This window comes from Salmo salar, chromosome 11 (assembly GCF_965601325.2).
Source record: "Salmo salar chromosome 11, fSalSal1, whole genome shotgun sequence".
NCBI classification, from domain to species: domain Eukaryota; kingdom Metazoa; phylum Chordata; class Actinopteri; order Salmoniformes; family Salmonidae; genus Salmo; species Salmo salar.
In genome coordinates this window covers 83,314,478-83,332,933 of record NC_138301.1, presented here as the reverse complement: position 1 = coordinate 83,332,933, position 18,456 = coordinate 83,314,478, and the positions used below count along the sequence as shown (strand labels likewise).

At 40.7% G+C, this 18,456-nt stretch overlaps 1 pseudogene across 1 annotated transcript in view; it reads left to right on the top strand.

The window, feature by feature from the left end:
* Positions 1 to 921: 921 nt before the first annotated feature.
* LOC106562969 (tetratricopeptide repeat protein 33-like) overlaps positions 922 to 18,456 on the top strand; it is a 40,581-nt pseudogene continuing 23,046 nt past the window's right edge. The window contains exon 1 of the transcript XR_014379432.1: positions 922 to 1,308. The product of XR_014379432.1 is annotated as a tetratricopeptide repeat protein 33-like (transcript). The remainder of the gene's footprint in view (positions 1,309 to 18,456) is intronic.

Sequence of the window (18,456 nt, the reverse complement as noted above, 5' to 3'; positions counted from 1 at the left end):
CTTCTGTTTCTCCTGATCTCTTTTCTTCCATTCTTCCTCTCATTCCAACCCCTAAACCCCCACCCACTCCCCCACCTCCAATATCAACCCTACATATCCATTTTTATCTTCAGTAAACTTTTTTGCATTTCATTTGAACATGTTTTGAATCTTAATTGGAACCACAATACATTTCTAATGAGGGTCACTTTCATAGTCACTTTACAGATGTAGGTTTATCATCAAATGTCATAGAATTAAAATCAAATCAAATTTTATTGGTCATATACACATATTTAGCAGATGTTATTGTGGGTGTAGAGAAATGCTTGTAGGAGCTAGAAGCAGAGCTGCTATATCTGTCGGCGCCATCTTTCAACCACAAATGCAGGGGTTTAGCTGTTCAACTTCAGTACTTGTCAATGAATCACTGATTGACTTTGAACTCAGAAGTAAGACAACAGGGTCAAAGATGGATGCTCTGGAACATGTTAATGTGGGAATATTGAAAACATGTTGCAACAACGACATTCTGTTACAATGTAACTACAATCAGCTGTCAGCACATTTTCCTGATAATTACACATGATCTGACAAGAGGAAGACTGACCCACACAGATAGCTAGAGACTTTTCAAAATAATTGTGCTGTACCTTTCGTGCACCCACAAATTACTTCAAAATATCTGTACTGTCCCTTTAAATGTTGTGGTTAAACAAACAGGAGCTTCCGGGTTAAATAGAAAGCAGCACAGCATCGGTAACCGCGTTATGAGTGTTGAAAACGCAATATATCCAGCCACATATTAAATCAAAAGCATTTGATGAAGAATGAATGACAGTTATCGAGGTTAACGGTTAAACGTTAGCTATATGCTAGCCAGTTACTAGCTAGCTAACATTCAGACATTAGCTTGCTAGCTAGCTATAGTAACTCACTTTCCACGCTAGCCAATTCAATGTGAACAAACCTGCCTTTTTGACATTCCAAACTTAAGGTTAGAAGTCTCAAGTGTCTGTCAGCAGTAGCGAGCTATTTGCAAGCAGAGAAGTTTCACAATTCTACAGTAACGTTACAGATAATTGACTCATTCCTGTAAAGGATGGCTTCGTTCGTCTGGAAAAGGAAAGTGGGCGAGCGGGTGTCCAAGGCAGCGGTGCAGCAGTTTGAAGCCGCAGTGGAGACGCCGGAGGAAGATGGGGTAGGCAAAGAGGACGAGGTGGACTGGCTTTATGCAATCAAGCGGCGCCGGGAGGTCCTGCTGGAAGACTGCGCTGCCAAAAGCAAGAGACTAAAGGAGTAAGGGGTGGTGCTGGCACAAGAGGGCAGGTGAGGGTGACAGCCTTGTCCATGGTCCTGATGTTCTTACTTCATTTTTGGCAGGAGTGCAAACTCCGGCTAGGTAGCTATAAGGGCAAACTTTGTGGCAATGTCAAGTTGAATACAGTTGTCTGTCACCCATGGGCTGCATGTCACCCTAACTGTACAACAAAACCTAGGGAGGGACCATATAATAGGACCCAGAGAGGGATGGACAGATTGTGTGTGTGTGTGTGTGTGTGTGTGTGTGTGTGTGTGTGTGTGTGTGTGTGTGTGTTCAGGAAATGTTCCATGTGGCCGGGACATTTACTAATCAGTTTTTTTGACACGCTCACACCCAGATGTTGCAGAGTATTCCTCAGCATGCAGGCCACACACACTGCAGGACAGCATGCAGGACTCCACTGATATCCCCTATGGCTATGTACCATTTTGGAACCGCCACAAAATGCTGCAGAAGTGCCTGTAAGTGACAGACTGGTGCCAGGGCCTGTGGAAAATGGCTCTCTGCCTTCAAATTAAGTTTTATTGTCACGTGCACAGGTACAGTGAAATGCCATTCTTGCAAGCTCTTTCCCAACAATGCAGTAATCAATATCTGTAGTACTATTAAAAAAAGTAGGAACAAAAACACATGAGAAATAGAACACGAGAAAGTAAGTAAGCTATATACAGGGTCAGTTCCGGGGTCAGTGCCAATACCATATTTACAATGTGTAAGGATACTGGAGTGGTAGGGCTGTTGCGGTGACCATATTACTGCCACTCCGGCAGCCATTGGTCATGACCACAGTCAACTTCCACATGACTGTTGAGTCACGGTAATCTCCTTTTATGCGCTCTGGACATGTGTTGGTAGTACCCAACTCGCTAACGAGCATCAGGACGCTAATGGCCTGGTACTCGGTGCTCTATTCTCCCTCTAACCACTCTGACATCATTGCAAATGCAATCTAAAATCGCATCAAACACTTATCAAACACGTATCATGCTTTTAAAACTCACCATTAGGCTACATTTTTTTTTACATCACTGTGGTGATCAATTTGAAGAAAGAAGTTAAACAACAGGTTGAAACTGAGTGGAAAACATAGTTGTTGTGGATGTTATAAAGCCAAACACAACGAAATGGACAGTGCTTTCTAAGGTGACTATTAATTCAAAGCATTTAACACCCATACACTTATGCATACAGGTCTAAAGAAACATGATATGATGTTTCATATATGTTTTAATTTGTAAGACATGAAAGTTTATCATTCACAACTAAATTTGGCAAATAATTCTAAATCTACCATATAGGACCTGTTTCAATGATCACTTTTGCGCTCAACATAGCCTCTTCATATGCGCACTCGCTCCGGAATGGGGGAAAAAATCCTTTCTATTTTATTCAGCTAAGTTCAATGATATTATTACATGAAAGCATGTAATATAAAATAATGGCATGGGACTTATAAGCTCATCTTGTCAGCTAAATTAACTAGCCTACAGGCTATGGCATGGCACATAGCCAGATAACATACAGTAGACTCATAGCCTATTCGGTTCTTCTAAAAAAAACATTTTCTTCATATCATGTTTCTTCAGAGGTGCCTAAAATAAATGATGGATTTATTGTGATGGTGTATATAAAATGGATTTATTTAAGTAGAGCTGTTCCAAATGTCTTCTATGTGTGGAGGCCTGAAGATGCTAAACATGGTTATGTTAATGGTTCCAGGGTGTGTTCCATTCCTAAGATTAGTATTGACATTTTCCACTGGAAAATGCACTGAGCCCGTTTTACGGGGCCTCCAACCCTGTTCCTGGAGAGCTACCCTCCTGTAGGTTTTCACTCCAACCCCAGTTGTAACTAACCTGATTCAGCTTATCAAGCAGGTAATTATTAGTCAGGTGCGCTTGATTAGGGTGAAAGTGAAAACCTATAGGACGCTAGTTCTCCAGGAACAGGGTTGTAGAGCCCTGCACTAGATGGAGAAGAAGCAATGTACTAGGCTGTGATGTGGTGATGTACTAGGCTGTCCTCACCATCCTCTGTAGAAGCATGCGATCGAGGGTGGTACAGTTGACATACCAAGCAGTGATGTAGCCAGTCAAGATTTTATTGTAGTCAACTGCCTTGATGACAGCTTTGTATATACACTCTTGGCATTCTCTCAACCAGCTTCAGCTGGAATGCTTTTCTAACCGTCTTTAGTTCCCACATATGCTGAGCACTTGTTGGCTGCATTTCTTTCACTCTGCGGTCCTACACATCCCAAACCATCTCAATTGGGTTGAGGTCGGGTGATTGTGGAGGCCAGGTCATCTGATGCAGCACTCCATCACTCTCCTTATTGGTCAAATAGCCCATACACTGTCTGGAGGTGTGTTGGGTCATTGTCCTGTTGAAAAACAAATGATGGGATGGTGTATCGCTGCAAAATTCTTTGGTAGCCCTTCTGGTTAAGTGTGCCTTGAATTCTAAATAAATCACAGACAGTGTCACCAGCAAAGCACCATCACACCACCACCTCCATGCTTCACGGTGGGAAGCACACATGCAGAGATTATCTGTTCACCTACTCGTCTCTGCGTCTCACACAGACACGGTGGTTGGAACCAAAAATCTCAAATTTGAACTCAGACCAAAGGACAGATTTCCACTGGTCTAATATCCATTGCTTGTGTTTCTTGGCCCAAGCAAGTCTCTTCTTCTTATTGGTGTCCTTTAATGGTGGTTTCTTTGCAGCAATTCGACCATGAAGGACTGATTCACGCAGTCTCCTCTGAACAGTTGATGTTGAGATGTGTCTGTTACTTGAACTCTGTGAAGCATTTATTTGGGCTGCAATTTCTGAGGCTGGTAACCTCAGATCAATGTATCCTCTGCAGCAGAGTTAACTCTGGCAGTCCTCATTAAGAGCCAGTTTCATCATAGCGCATGATGGTTTTTGCGACTGCACTTGAAGAAACTTTCGAAGTTTGACATTTTACGGATTGACTGACCATCATGTCTTAAAGTTATGGCTTCAATCTATGGCTTCAATGCCATACAACACTCCTTCCGTGGCCTCCAACTGCTCTTAAATGCTAGTAAAACGAAATGCATACTCTTCAACCGATCGCTGCCACACCCGCCCGCCCGGCTAGCATCACTACTCTGGACGGTTCTGACTTAGAATATGTGGGCAACTATAAATACCTAGGTGTCTGGCTAGACTGTAACCTCTCCTTCCAGACTCATATGAAGCATCTCCAATCCAAAATTAAATCTAGAATCGGCTTCCTATTTTGCAACAAAGCTTCCTTCACTCATGCTGCCAAACATACCCTCGTAAAACTGACTATCCTACCGGTCCTTGACTTCTGCAATGTCATTTACAAAATAGCCTCCCAACACTCTACTCAGCAAATTGGATGTAGTCTATCACAGTGCCATCCGTTTTGTCACTAAAGCCCCATATACTACCCACCACTGTGACCTGTATGCTCTCGTTGGCTGGTCCTCGCTACATATTCATCGCCAAACTCACTGGCTCCAGGTCATCTATAAGTCTTTGCTAGTTAAAGCTCCGCCTTATCTCAGCTCACTGGTCACCATAGCAACACCCACCCGTAGCCCGCGCTCCAGCAGGTATATTTCACTGGTCATCCCCAAAGCCAACACTTCCTTTGGCCGGCTTTCCTTCCAGTTCTCTGCTGCCAATGACTGGAATGAATTGCAAAAATCACTGAAGTTGGAGACTTATATCTCCCTCGCTAACTTTAAACATCAGCTGTCAGATCAGCTTACAATTGCTGCAGCTGTACACAGCCCATCTGTAAATAGCCCATCCAACCAACTACCTACCTCATCCCCATATTTGTTTTTGTTTTTCTGCTCTTTTGCACACCATATTTCTACTTACACATCCTCATCTGCACATCTATCACTCGTGTTAATTGTTAAATTGTAATTACTTCGCCACTATGGCCTTTTTATTTTCTTAGCTTCTTACTTCATTTGCACACACTGTATACAGATTTTTCTATTGTGTTATTGACTGTACGTTTGTTTATCCCATGTGTAACTCTGTTTTTTTGTCGCACTGCTTTGCTTTATCTTGGCCAGGTCGCAGTTGTAAATGAGAACTTGTTCTCAACTGGCCTACCTGGTTAAATAAAGGTGAAATAAAATAAATAAAATAAGAAATGATGGACTGTCATTTCTCTTTGCTTTTTTGAGCTGTTCTTGCCCTAATATGGACTTGGTCTTTTACCAAATAGGGCTATCTTCTGTATACCACCCCTACCTTGACGCAACACAACTGATTGGTTCAAACGCATTAAGAAGGAAAGAAATTCCACAAATTAACTTTTAACAAGGCACACCTGTTAATTGAAATGCATTTATGTTGACTACCTCATGAAGCTGGTTGAGAGAATGCCAAGAGTGTGCAAAGCTGTCATCAAGGCAAAGGGTGGCTACTTTGAAGAATCTCAAATTTAAAATATATTTTGATTTGTTTAACACTTTTTTTTGGTTACTACATGATTCCAAATGTGTTATTTCATAGTTTTGATGTCTACACTATTATTCTATAGAAAATAGTAAAAATAAAGAAAAACCATTGAATGAGTAGGTGTCCAAACTTTTGACTGGTGCTGTATATTTTGATAGACCGAAGTATCAGCTGTCACACCATAAATGAACAACCTGCTAATTATACTTTTTTTCTCTCATAAAATGCAACTTTCTGGACTTATGTAAACGTCAGACACCATAAAAGGCATTTCATTCTTACAATTATTGTCCAACAAGTGTTTAAAGGCCTTGATTAATTCTAGCATCAACACAAATCTCCATACTTATTTTGTTCGTTTTGTTTTATAGCACTTACATGCGCCAGGGATCGTCTAAGACCAGTCACCCGGACAGCTGATGAAACTGAGGAGTATTTCTGTCTGTAATAAAACTTTTTTTTGTGATGAAAAACTAATTCTGATTGGCTGGGCCTGGCTCCCCATGGCTGCGCCCCTGCCCATTCATGTGAAATCCATAGATTAGGGCCTAATGAATTCATTTCAATTGATTGATATCCTTATATGAACTGTAACTCAGTAAAATCGTTAATTGTTGAATGTTGCGTTTCTTTTTTTTTTTCAGTATAATTTGATCCCCCCCTGCCTTCTGTTTACATGACAGGATTTTACTCAGAATTAACAGAGAGAAGCAGCTTCTGGAAAAAATCAATGCTGGCCTTCTGGAAGTAGATTCTGGAAGTAATCAATTCTAATATAATATACAGTGAGTGTACAAAACAATGGGAACACCTGCTCTTTCCATGACTAAAGCCCTATTCTCACAGTACTAGTATTACTATAGAACGTTGGTTATGCAATTATTACCCCAGCATGTCCGTTTTTCCAGTGGACGATTTGGACGGGATTAGTTTTACCAAACTGCCCCTGTAATAAAAATGTTTCCTCATTCACAATTGACAGTTATGACGGAAGCCTGGAGGCTCTTCTAGGCGTGAAGATATTTCAAATGTCTAAGGATAGGCTGATATTGACCTGATGACCTTCAGTTTGGAGAAAGTCAAAATAATAGTGTATATCAATAAGAACCATGAACTGTAACCTATGCAGACATTTAATTACCTGACGTATTTGGCAAATCATCAATTAATTGGCACAATATCATCCACTTCATCTTTCAAAAGAGAAGTATGGCACGAGGAAAGTTGATATGTGACAAAACGGATCATTCATCTGTAGGCTATGTGCATAGCACTTTGTTTTAACCGTCTATTTGTTCCCATGTTCTTACCCAAACTGGGTGCAGCACCTGTGAAACTCTGTAATATCCCTCAAAACACAGGGATGACGATTCGCATGGGATAAGTATTATCAGAGGACCTTGGAGTTTGCCGACCCTATCCGAATAAGGCTATCGGCTGACCAGATTAATCCAGGTGATATCTATGGTCCTTTAGGATTGCGTTGTCAAATGTGGCCAGAAGAGGGAGCCATTGAATTGGGAAGGCTCTGTATCAGCTAGGCTACTTTGTAGTGCAGCATTTTCCAAACGTGGGGTCAACCTGATTTGAAAATGGGGTCGCGAGAGAAACTCTGGAGGAAAAAAATTGCGCTTGGTTCATAGAACCAACTGGTACACAGCTCGAACACCCATGCATACCCCACAAGACATGCCACGTGAGGTCTCTTCACAGTCCCCAAGTCCAGAACAGACTATGGAAGGCACACAGTAGTACATGGAACTCTATTCCACATCAAGTAACTGATGCAAGCAGTAAAATTTGATTTAAAAACGATTAAAAAAAACCTTATGGAACAGCGGGGACTGTGAAGCAACACAAACATTGGCAAACACACACACACACACGATAACATACGAACTATACATACACATGGATCTAGTACTGTAGATATGTGGTAGTGGTGGAGTAGGGGCCTGAGGGCACACAGTGTGTTGTGAAAGCTGTGAATGTATTGTAATGTTTTAAAATTGTATAAACTGCCTTAATTTTGCTGGACCCCAGGAAGAGTAGCTGCTAATGGGGATCCAAAATAAATACAAAAATAGAACCGGGGTTACGTCAGTCACCTCTGGTAGCTGCTAGATTTGGTTGTAATAAACACAGCGGCTTCTGTTTTCTTCATACAAATGTGGCTCTATCTTTTGAACCGTTTTAAGCTACACAATATTATGACCCCCCCATCACTGAAATATAAGACTGTCAGGAACATGTATATGTTTTATGTTTCCCTCTACAAGCCACGTATGACTCATTAGAAAAGAGTGGACAAGACTAAATTGGACCGGGGAAAAATAACTTCATCAATGATGATACCTTTCTGATGCATTTCAATGTTTGATCACTTCTAATGAGCACCGGGGGAGCTGGAGCTAATGATGTTATGTCTGTCTGCTGCTGACTGCCCAACGTGGAGCAGAAGATTATCAGCCCTGTGTTCTCTGCTCGGTGGCAGGCAGATGTTGTACTAGTCAGTGCATTATATTTCTCATTTGTTGTGGTTATTCCCTATCAATTCTCAAAAAAGCATATTTGCAGACATTCGGAATATTCCAGTAAAACTATAACACAAATTATGAAATGATTCAAGGGGAATATAATGTTCACCATATATGTAGGCTACAGATGAATCTGAACTGTAAAGAATGATATGAAAAAGTTCCTAGATGAGATAATGAGATGACTCGAGTTTTACTTCCTATTTGTTTCCCAACAGCAGTCTATACTTCCTTCAGATTGAAAGACTGTCAAAAGTGTGTCAAAAGTACTCTGACTGATTTGTAATAGACTGTCAAGTAAACATTGGAGTAAACTGTTGAAGCAGCAGCTATTCTTCCTGGGGTACACTCAAACATAGAACATGACAAAATATAGAACACTAATGGACAAGAACAGCAACACAAATTTTAACTAAGAACACTACGGGTAAAGAACAAGATTACCAAAGTCAAGTTGAGGCGAGTCCCCAAAGGTGACACAAAACTGTGATATAAGAATAGAAAATAAATAAATTAATAATACTAATCTCAAACATTCAAATGCTTTGTCAAGTCGACACTGATTGCGTGTCTTGTGGGGTATGTCTGGGTTTGTGAGCTGTGTGTTAACTGACTGAACAGACGATTCGGTACTTTCAGCATGTCCATACTTCTTACAAAGACCAGCAGTGATGCACTCACCAATTAAATGGGTGAGGTGAGCCTTTTGTGTCTGTAATCCCTTTGCCCTTTGGGACAGGTGTTTATGAGTGGGATATTAATCCCACCTAGGGACACTTAACCGATTTTTACTGTCAATAGCAGCAATGACGTCTTTTCTTACCCCTTGAAGGAAGTCATTTAATGCTAGTAATGCATTATTTGAAACCAGGATGTTTGATAAGGGATAAACCAATTAACTATGCCTCTCGAGTGGCGCAGCGCTCTATGGCGCTGCATCACAGTGTTGAGGTCTCACTATAGCCTGGGGTTCGATCCGTGATCCGTGACCAGGAGTCCTATAGGATGATGCACAATTGGCTCAGCATCACCCGGGTTTGGCCGAGGGGCTTTCCTTGGCTCATTGCGCTCTAGCGACTCCTTGTGGTGGGCTGGCCGCCTGCAAGCTAACGATGGTCGTCAGTTGAACGGTGTTTCCTCCGACATATTGGTGCAGATGGCTTCCGAGTTAAGCAAGCAAGTGTTAAGAAGCAGCGCGGCTTGGAGGGGTCATGCTTCAGAGGACTCATGACTCGACCTTCGCCTCTCCCGAGACCGATGGGGAGTTGCAGCAATGAGACAAGATCGCTATTGGATATAACGAAAACTGGGGATAAAAAAAACTATTTCTGCTCATTACACTGAGTGTACAAAACATTAGGAACGTGATGATAGACTGACCAGGCCTTATTGATGTCTCCTCTTAAATCCACTTCAATCAGTGTAGATGAAGAGGAGACAGGTTAAATATTTATTTTTAAGTCTTGAGACATTGATTGTGTTTTTGTGCCAATCAGAGGGTGAATGGGCAAGACAAAGATTTGTGTCTTTGAACGGGATATAGTAGGTACCAGGGGCACCGGTTTGAGTGTGTCAAGAACTGCAAAGCTGCTGGGGTTTTCACGCTCAACAGTTTCCCATGTGTATCAAGAATGGTCCACCACCCAAAGGACATCCAGCAAATTTGACACAACTGTGGGAAGCATTGGAGTCAATATGGGCCATCATCCCATGGAATGCTTTCAACACCTTGTAGATGCCATGCCCCAACAAGGGCAAAAGGGGTGCAACTCAATATTAGGAAGCTGTTCGTAATGTTTTGTACACTCAGTGTATTTTATGAGTTTTTGAAGGTTGTTAGTAGCCTAATCCATAATATTCTGTTATATATTTAAGACTCTTCATATCAACAATCCAGTCCTGCCCAAAGCCCAGCTACTCAGTCATATTCAAACTCTCCAACCCTCCCTTCTCTCTCTGTCTCTCTCTCTGTTGTCTTTCATCAGAGTTCATCTTTCATCAGACGTTCATCATCAGATATTCATAATATTTTTATCCCTACCAGTAGAATGAATATGATCAATCATTCTTTGTCATTAACCACAAGTGTTTAGCTTGAAGGAGCTGACAGTCATGTGTCCCAAATGGCAACATATTCCCTATATAGTGCACTACTTTTGACCAGGGCCCATAGGGTGCCATTTGGGACGCAGTCACACAGTAATTACCTGACCGCTATGTCAGCATGATCGTTCGTTTCTCTGTTCCACATTTGTCCTTAGGTGGGATGATGCTATTGAAAAATGCAGCTTTCCCAAAAGTTGTTTGATTTGAATTTTAATAAGACATTGAAAAGATGTTGATATATGTCATGCTGAGTCAGAGCTATAATCAACCTCCGTCATCTTGTGTACATCTGGTGACCGACAGCATACATAATTACCCTGTATTGTAGTCATGCAGCCATGTCTACGTCATGTTTTTGTGCATTAAAAATGTTTAATGAGGGGCAATTCTAGGGTAACGGTATTATGCTGAGACTTTTTTCACTTTAAAATGTATGCCAAACAAAGACCATTGATTTCAAAGTTAAGGCCCAATGCAGCCATTTTATATCAATATCAAATAATTTTGGGGATTTTGTTAGGACTGTCTGGAAGTGGTCTGAGTGGGGAGGGGAAAAGTAGCTGTTATTGGCAGAGAGGTTTGGAACCCTCTTTATTGGTCTATTAACTAATTTACCGCATGGTGATGTCACCATGTAAATTTGAAACTCCTACCCATGATGCAATGGTCCTGTGTAGATTGTATTTTCAACCAGCAACTATCAGGAAATAACACAGATTTCTTTAGTGTGTTTCATCAGCTGTTGTACAATATGATATAAAACACAGGCAGTGTTTCCCCTAAGATGTTTTTCAGCAGCGGTGGCAAAGTTTGCCAGAGGTTTCAAAGCTAATTCCCTGCAATTGTACACATTTTACCATGGCTTATGCCTTTTTCTTATGCTATCTGAATGACTCAAACATTATCAATTATCAACAAAATCAATTACATTTTTGGAATTTCAGATTCTCCATGACTGTCTAGTAGTGATTGATTGTTTGTTCTCAAAGATGATCTTATTGAAAAATATGTTGCTCCATTATCTTTTCTACATACTTTCTGGTTTTAGTCATTTACGTTTACACTGAAAACGTTTTCAGTGGCGTCCACAATTTAGCAGTGGTGCAAATGGATATAGGGGAGACTGAGAGGAAAGAACAGAATTTTGACTGCACTGGGCATTTAACAAACCATACAACTCTATGCACAATGACTACTTTGAACAATTTTAAATAGTAAATATAAAAAACATTTACTGTAAAAACTGAGCAGATGCTAAGTTTGGTAACAGAATTACAGTAAAGTCTCCCTCAGTTGTATTCTGTTACCAAACTTTGTATCTGCACAGTTCTTCCTGTAAATGTGTTTTTGTAAAATCAGCAAAATCAGCATAATTCTGTTACCATGGAATTACTCGTCATTTTAATTTGTTTTTGATGGCATAATGAAGACCAATTTGGCTCACTCACTAGTCATTAATTTCACAAAAATTGAATAGGGGAAAAATTCCCAATAATCAGTTGAATCAATCGAGATATTATGTTCAGCTGAAATATAATTATCAAGCTAAAAGTGGGAGTTTCTCGTGGAACAAACTACGCAGTGATGTGAACATGCATCACACACACACTCACATGAACACATACATTATACTAGATATGGAATATCATCATGTCATTATCCTTGTACAGTATGTGACCTTTGCAACTGACCTTTCAGCCAATGAATGCCCAAACCCCAGACATTAGATCCTGTTGCTCACCCTACTTTACCAGACGCATGTTGCCAGTGGTGACCAAGTGTAATTAGGTTAGTCAGAGAAGTAACTAGATTCTGCTGAGGAAATTGTCTCTCTGGAACAGTATGGCTGGCCAGGGGTTTTTAGGGCTGGGTGGTGTTCATTAGGGCATGCATGAAACCATTTTAAAACGTTTTGCAACGGAAATGGGAATTAATGTTTCTCATTGAACCAGTAAGTCCATATAGTCCCTCTCTGTTTTTTCTCAATTTTCTTCTGTTTGATGCCTAATGAACAGAACCCTGCATCCTGCCGGTTGGGGAAGGGATGTAATTTGCGGTGTTTCCCTCCTGTAACCACATTGACCCTGATGTCAGCCTGCTTTACTGAGGGTTAGATCCCCCTGAGGCCTTTTAAAGTTTGTTATCTGGTTAGACCGGGCAGATTACTGAGGGTTAGATACCCCTGATGTAATAAAGCATCTTCCCGTTATCAGTGTTGGGGAAGCTACTCTGAAAATACAGTTTGCCAAGCTACCAATTACATCACACTGGAAAAAGTTAAGCTACACTAAAGCTACCCTTAAGAAAAACATAGTGTACTTAACTAAAGTTACTTTGAAAAAGAAGTTCACCGCATCCAAACTACTTTTGATAAAGTATCACATGTATAGTCGTGGCCAAAAGTTTTGAGAATGACACAAATATGAATTTTCACAAAGTCTGCTGCCTCAGTGTCTTTAGATATTTTTGTCAGATGTTACTATGGAATACCGAAGTATAATTACAGGCATTTCATAAGTGTCAAAGGCTTTTATTGACAATTACATGAAGTTGATGCAAAGAGTTAATATTTGCAAAGAGTTAATATTATTTTTCAAGACCTCTGCAAACCGCCCTGGCATGCTGTCAATTACCTTCTGGGCCACATCCTGACTGATGGCTGCCCATTCTTGCATAATCAATGCTTGGAGTTTGTCAGAATTTGTGGGTTTTTGTTTGTCCAGCGACGCGAGCTAACCAGACAAACTAAATGCCTTCTATGCTCGCTTTGAGGCAAGCAACACTGAACCATGCACGAGAGCACGAGCTGTTCCGGACGACTGTGTGGATCTCGCTCTCCGTAGCCGATGTGTGAAAATCCTTTAAACAGGTTTACATTTGCAAGGCTGCGGGGCAAGACTGAATACCAGGACGCGTACTCGGAGCATCTGCTGACCAGCTGGCAAGTGTCTCTTCCCCCTCAGGAGGCTGAAAAGATTTGGCATGGGCTCTCAGATACTCAGTTTGACAGCTACACCATTGAGAGCATCTTGACTGGCTGCATCACCCCTTGGTACGGCAACTGAGTTGTGCGTACGGCCCAGTACATCACTGTGTCTAAGCTCCCTACCATCCAGAACCTCTATACCAGGAAGTGTCAAAGGAAGGCCCAAAAATGGTCAGACTCCAGACATCCGAGCAATAGACTGTTCTCTCTACTGCCGCATGGCAAGCGGTGCCAGTGCACCAAGTTTGGAACCAACAGGAGCCTGAACAGCGTCTTGCCCCAAGCCATAAGACTGCTAAATAGCTAATCAAATGGCTACCTGCATTGACCCTTTTTTGTACAAACTTTCTTGCATTGACTCTATGCATACACACACACTGGACTCTACCCACACGCTCACACATACTTACACTGACACCTCAACACACACTTGCATACTGACGCCACACACATTCACTCTCACCACATACACTGCTGCTACTGCTCAGTCTTATCTATTCTGTTGCCTAGTTACTTTACCCCTACCTATATGTACATAGCTAACTCAATTACCACGTGCTAATTACATCATTATTGCATCATCTGTCAAATATGACATTTCCACAAACTGGCCTAGTTTGATTAGCTTATTGCTTTCTTTTCTACAGATGACGAAACAAGTTGGTGATCTAAGGTAGTTGGATAGCAGGTCAATGTCTGTTTGTCATTCTCGTCCATAACCTGAATGACTCAGGGCAGTCGTATGGTTAAAGATGTTAGATAATTCTTTGTGTGGATGCATGCTTATGGTATTAAAGTGGAACTAACAGCATTTTAGCAACATTAAATCTTATTAAAATTATGTTCATATACACCCCCAGTGCGAGGACATAGATATGATAATTTTTTTACCTTCTTAGAATGTTTGGGATTTACGTGTAGTAAAGCATTTGTGAAAATAATATAGCAATATAGAGTGAGGAAAAAGGCTGTGTGTTTTGACAATTATTAGACACTGCAGTGAATAAAACCCAATAAAAACATCGGTCACATCCAAGACCGGAGTCTACGGTCTAGTTACCTCCCAGGTTTATTTCAGTCCTGTATACTACTTCTGGGTATGTTTGGTGCTGGCTGTGTCTAGAGTAAAGAAGGGTTTCATATGTACTTTCTAAGCAGGTGCAAAAGGTAACCAAGAAACACGAATCTATGAGTCAAATACAGAATAGACTTGAATACTGGTGGGAAAACGGGCGGATGCTAGTCATCATAAATTTCCATGAACCATTTCCTATCTGAGTCAGTCACGTAGTTGACAGGTCACATCAACTACACCAGACAATAGATATAGCTGAAGTGACTCCTCTTGAACCATAGATTACCACTGATATCATATGGCATTTAATAAGCTCACATTCTTCAGGATAATAGATGTCATATCCTCCTCAGATGAGGGACAATCACACAGGGCGTATCTGATTTCATAACTTTAATTGGTTTTCTTTGTCAACCCTAAATTGTTCATACAGTGCGAGCGTGTGTTTGCGTTCCACAATGAAGGTTAATCAAATGGAAGGCTATCTGTGGGCATTGGTGTTGTATTACAGCATCAGTCTATTGGCTGATCTATGTCTGTCTGTCTGTAGAGTGGGTCATTCTGCCTGCCTGCCAGACAGACATCAGACTATGTAGTCTTGTCTAGAGCTAAATTAACTCATAGTTGTATCAAGGGCTTAACAGTGCTCCTCATGATGTTGCTGCCCATCCGCATCTAAACACTTTAACACAACAGTCGGATGTTATGCTGTTTGTCACAGCTCAAGAGCTGGGACCAAGTCAAGTCTCAAGTCACAAGGTTCGAGTCTCAAGTCGAGCCCCAAGTAGAATGGGCCAAGACTAGAGTCAAGTCCAAGTCGTGCATTCTAAGAGCAAGTTAAAAAATAAATAAAAAATCTATACATGCAACGACTTTTTCAACTACAAATCTTTGTCTTTTTATTGAGGCTACCAGACACCTCTTTTCATTATTTTGTCTACAACATTTTTATTAGCCTATGTAATTGTAAAACAAGGACCTTGTAGCTGTGGTCAGGGCATGAAATCAGCTGAAGGCAAGGCAGGTTGACATGCTCATAGTGTATATTTATTTACCTGTCTTGGTGATCCAATGCTGAATGTGCCATATCATGCAAAATACACCAAGTAGATTTACCACATATACACGGGCAATAGCCCAAAAGACATGGCCTCTGCTTTTGTGCTATTGAGCCTGATACAATCTGAACGGAAACTGGTAGAGGGCTAGACTGTACACCCTCCCCCTTGAGAAACCAAATTGAATCTGTCTTACAGGAGCTCAAACTGGTAGGTCTACATAATATTAACATTTGCCCCCCCAGGACCCAATTGGAAATAACCAATAAACTGGTTCTACAATGTAAAAGGCAATTTCCACATCCATTGTTACATTCGTCTTAAATCAGACTTAATGATTATTATTATTAATGATATTTCCACACCATGCATACATGGAACAATCATTTTCTCGTATCCAACGTTCTTCTGACTCCAAAGCCCGGAGCGCAGGACACTTAGCCTATTTCTATACGCACTGCGACGCGCACGCTCCTACTACGCACAACAAAAATGACAGAGACAGAGACACAGGCACATGGAACTCTGACATAAACCGTGAAATATGAACATACCTTGAATAACAAACAGAACTTCTACCAAGAGTATTGCGATGTGCACTATAAACATCGCGTCTACTCATGGCAGGGTAAGAAATAGCTATAAAATGAAAATGTGTCGTAGACCTATCAAACAGATGTCTACCTGTTGCAATAAATGGTACAGGGATTGAATGATGAAACACTAGTAATTCTTGTAGTATTAGATGTAATATAGATTGACCGCATAGGGCCTATGCATTTAAATGTGTGAAAGCAACAGCAAACGTTTCAACGATGTTTAAATTTTAAAAAACACTCCACTGGCGGGAGTTTGGAGAGCAGCGCCTATGGTGCGTCTTCGCCACAGTAATAATTCATTTTAACAACAAATTCTAAATACAAACTTCATAAGTAAATGATCGATGTCAAGCAAGTGTTGCATATCAACAGACCCGTAGCACTATGGTAGTAATTGTTGCCCCAATGCTGGTTATCTTGCGAAGTAAACAGTTAATATTCATGAACATCAAACATTTTTGGAGCTGATATTTATTTGAGCCAATCTTCTCTCCCTACACCGTTTGTTTGCGCTGCACCGGGTCCTATACCTCTACAGCAAATCATAAATATGTTCGCTAGCTCACCCGACCTGTGTTTTGACCGTTTGTTGGTCCCATTAGAGTGCTGAGTTTGTGTAGTGAAACAATCTGTTGCAGTTTTTATTTTTTGCAAGGGCGATGCTCCGGCTACGGTCTCTGGCTGCGTGTAGCATAATCCACGTAAACACTGTGCCACAAAATGAGTGACACAACCTGGCAAGATCATTTCAAGTCATCAGTCTCAAGTCAAAGTTGAGTCCCGAGTTTTGAGGCTCCAAGTCAATTCTGAAGTAGCTTTATTTTCCGTTCTCAAGTCATCAAATGTCAACACTTGGTCTGGAATGTAATTATATGCGAGCATGGCTAGTGGCTAATGTTAGCCAGCTTGAGTTAGCTACTGAGCTAGCATATGAACGCTGTAACACAGAGTAGATCCTATGACGTTGAGAATTAGTGCATTGTAATAACCCAAATACATAAGTTTGTACCTATAGATAACCAGATCGTGAATACAACTAAGTCTTTGATGACACCATGTTGTTACATTGGTGAGTAAAAATGAATGCTTTATATCCTATAAAGGGATACTTTGGGATTTTTGCAATGAGGTCCTTTAACTACTTCCCCAGAGTCAGATGAACATGTGGATACCATTTTTATGTCTCTTTGTCTAGCATGAAGGAAGTTAGAGGTAATTTAGCAAGCCAATGCCAACTGGCGTTAGCGCAATGACTGGAAGTCTATGGGTATCTGCTAACATGGTAGTTAAAGGGCCTCTGCCAAAATCCCAAAGTATCCCTTTAATATGTTTTAACCCTCAAGGCATGTTCATTATATAAATATCCCATTGATCTTTATCTGGTTTGGCATTCCAAATGTTTTTTTCTCGCATTATTTGAGAAAGGATTTTCCTGTAGTCGGTAGAGCCATGAATAAATATGTAAACTGCGATATCACTAGAAAATTAATCAGGTTCATTTTCCCTTAGATGGACAGGTGTTTCCGTCTCCACGGTTTCAAGATCATATCTATTTTGCTAAGTTTTCTATCAAAGTTAGTAGTTGGAAGATTAATAGTTGCTAAACTTTTCCGAGATATGTGCACCAAGCACATCAACTTTACCATCCGCCCATTTAATCGGGAGACAACATTGCAATTTTTAAAGTTTATCTTTTTGAAACCCAATGCGTAATTTAGTACACATAGTGGTTTGTTTGTTCTTTTCCTGGTACTCCCTGGTCTTCTGTAAGCTTGGTATAGCCAAAGTAGTCGACATATTCCCAGATTGCAGGGATGGGCAAGAGATGTAGGCCCGCAGATCAATTTAAATTATTTTTGTAAATCAGTCGGGGTTTGAACTTACTGTTGAGAGTTAAAATAGAACAATACATAAGGTGCAATTTAGACATTTGGTTGTTAGTCACTCTCACTCAGATATCATATTAACATGGCAAAATGTGTAGAATTGCAGGGAATTAGTAGAATTGCATGAGATTAGCTTTCAAGCAGTAAAGAAAATTCCACCCCATGGCAAATGGATAGAATTGCAGGAAATTCGCTGTAAAATTGCACCTTCTTTCTCTCTTCCGCATGGCATTTTTAAAATGTATTTCATGACATTTCTTATAAAGTTTCTAAATCTTCTCTCCACCCATGGCAAAATGTGTAGAATTGCAGCAAAACTTGCTTTAAAACTGCAATATTTTTACTATTTCCCATGGCAAAATATATAGAAGGAAAATTTATTCTAAAACATCTCTCCGCTGTTTGCGGGGAGGGGGGGACAAA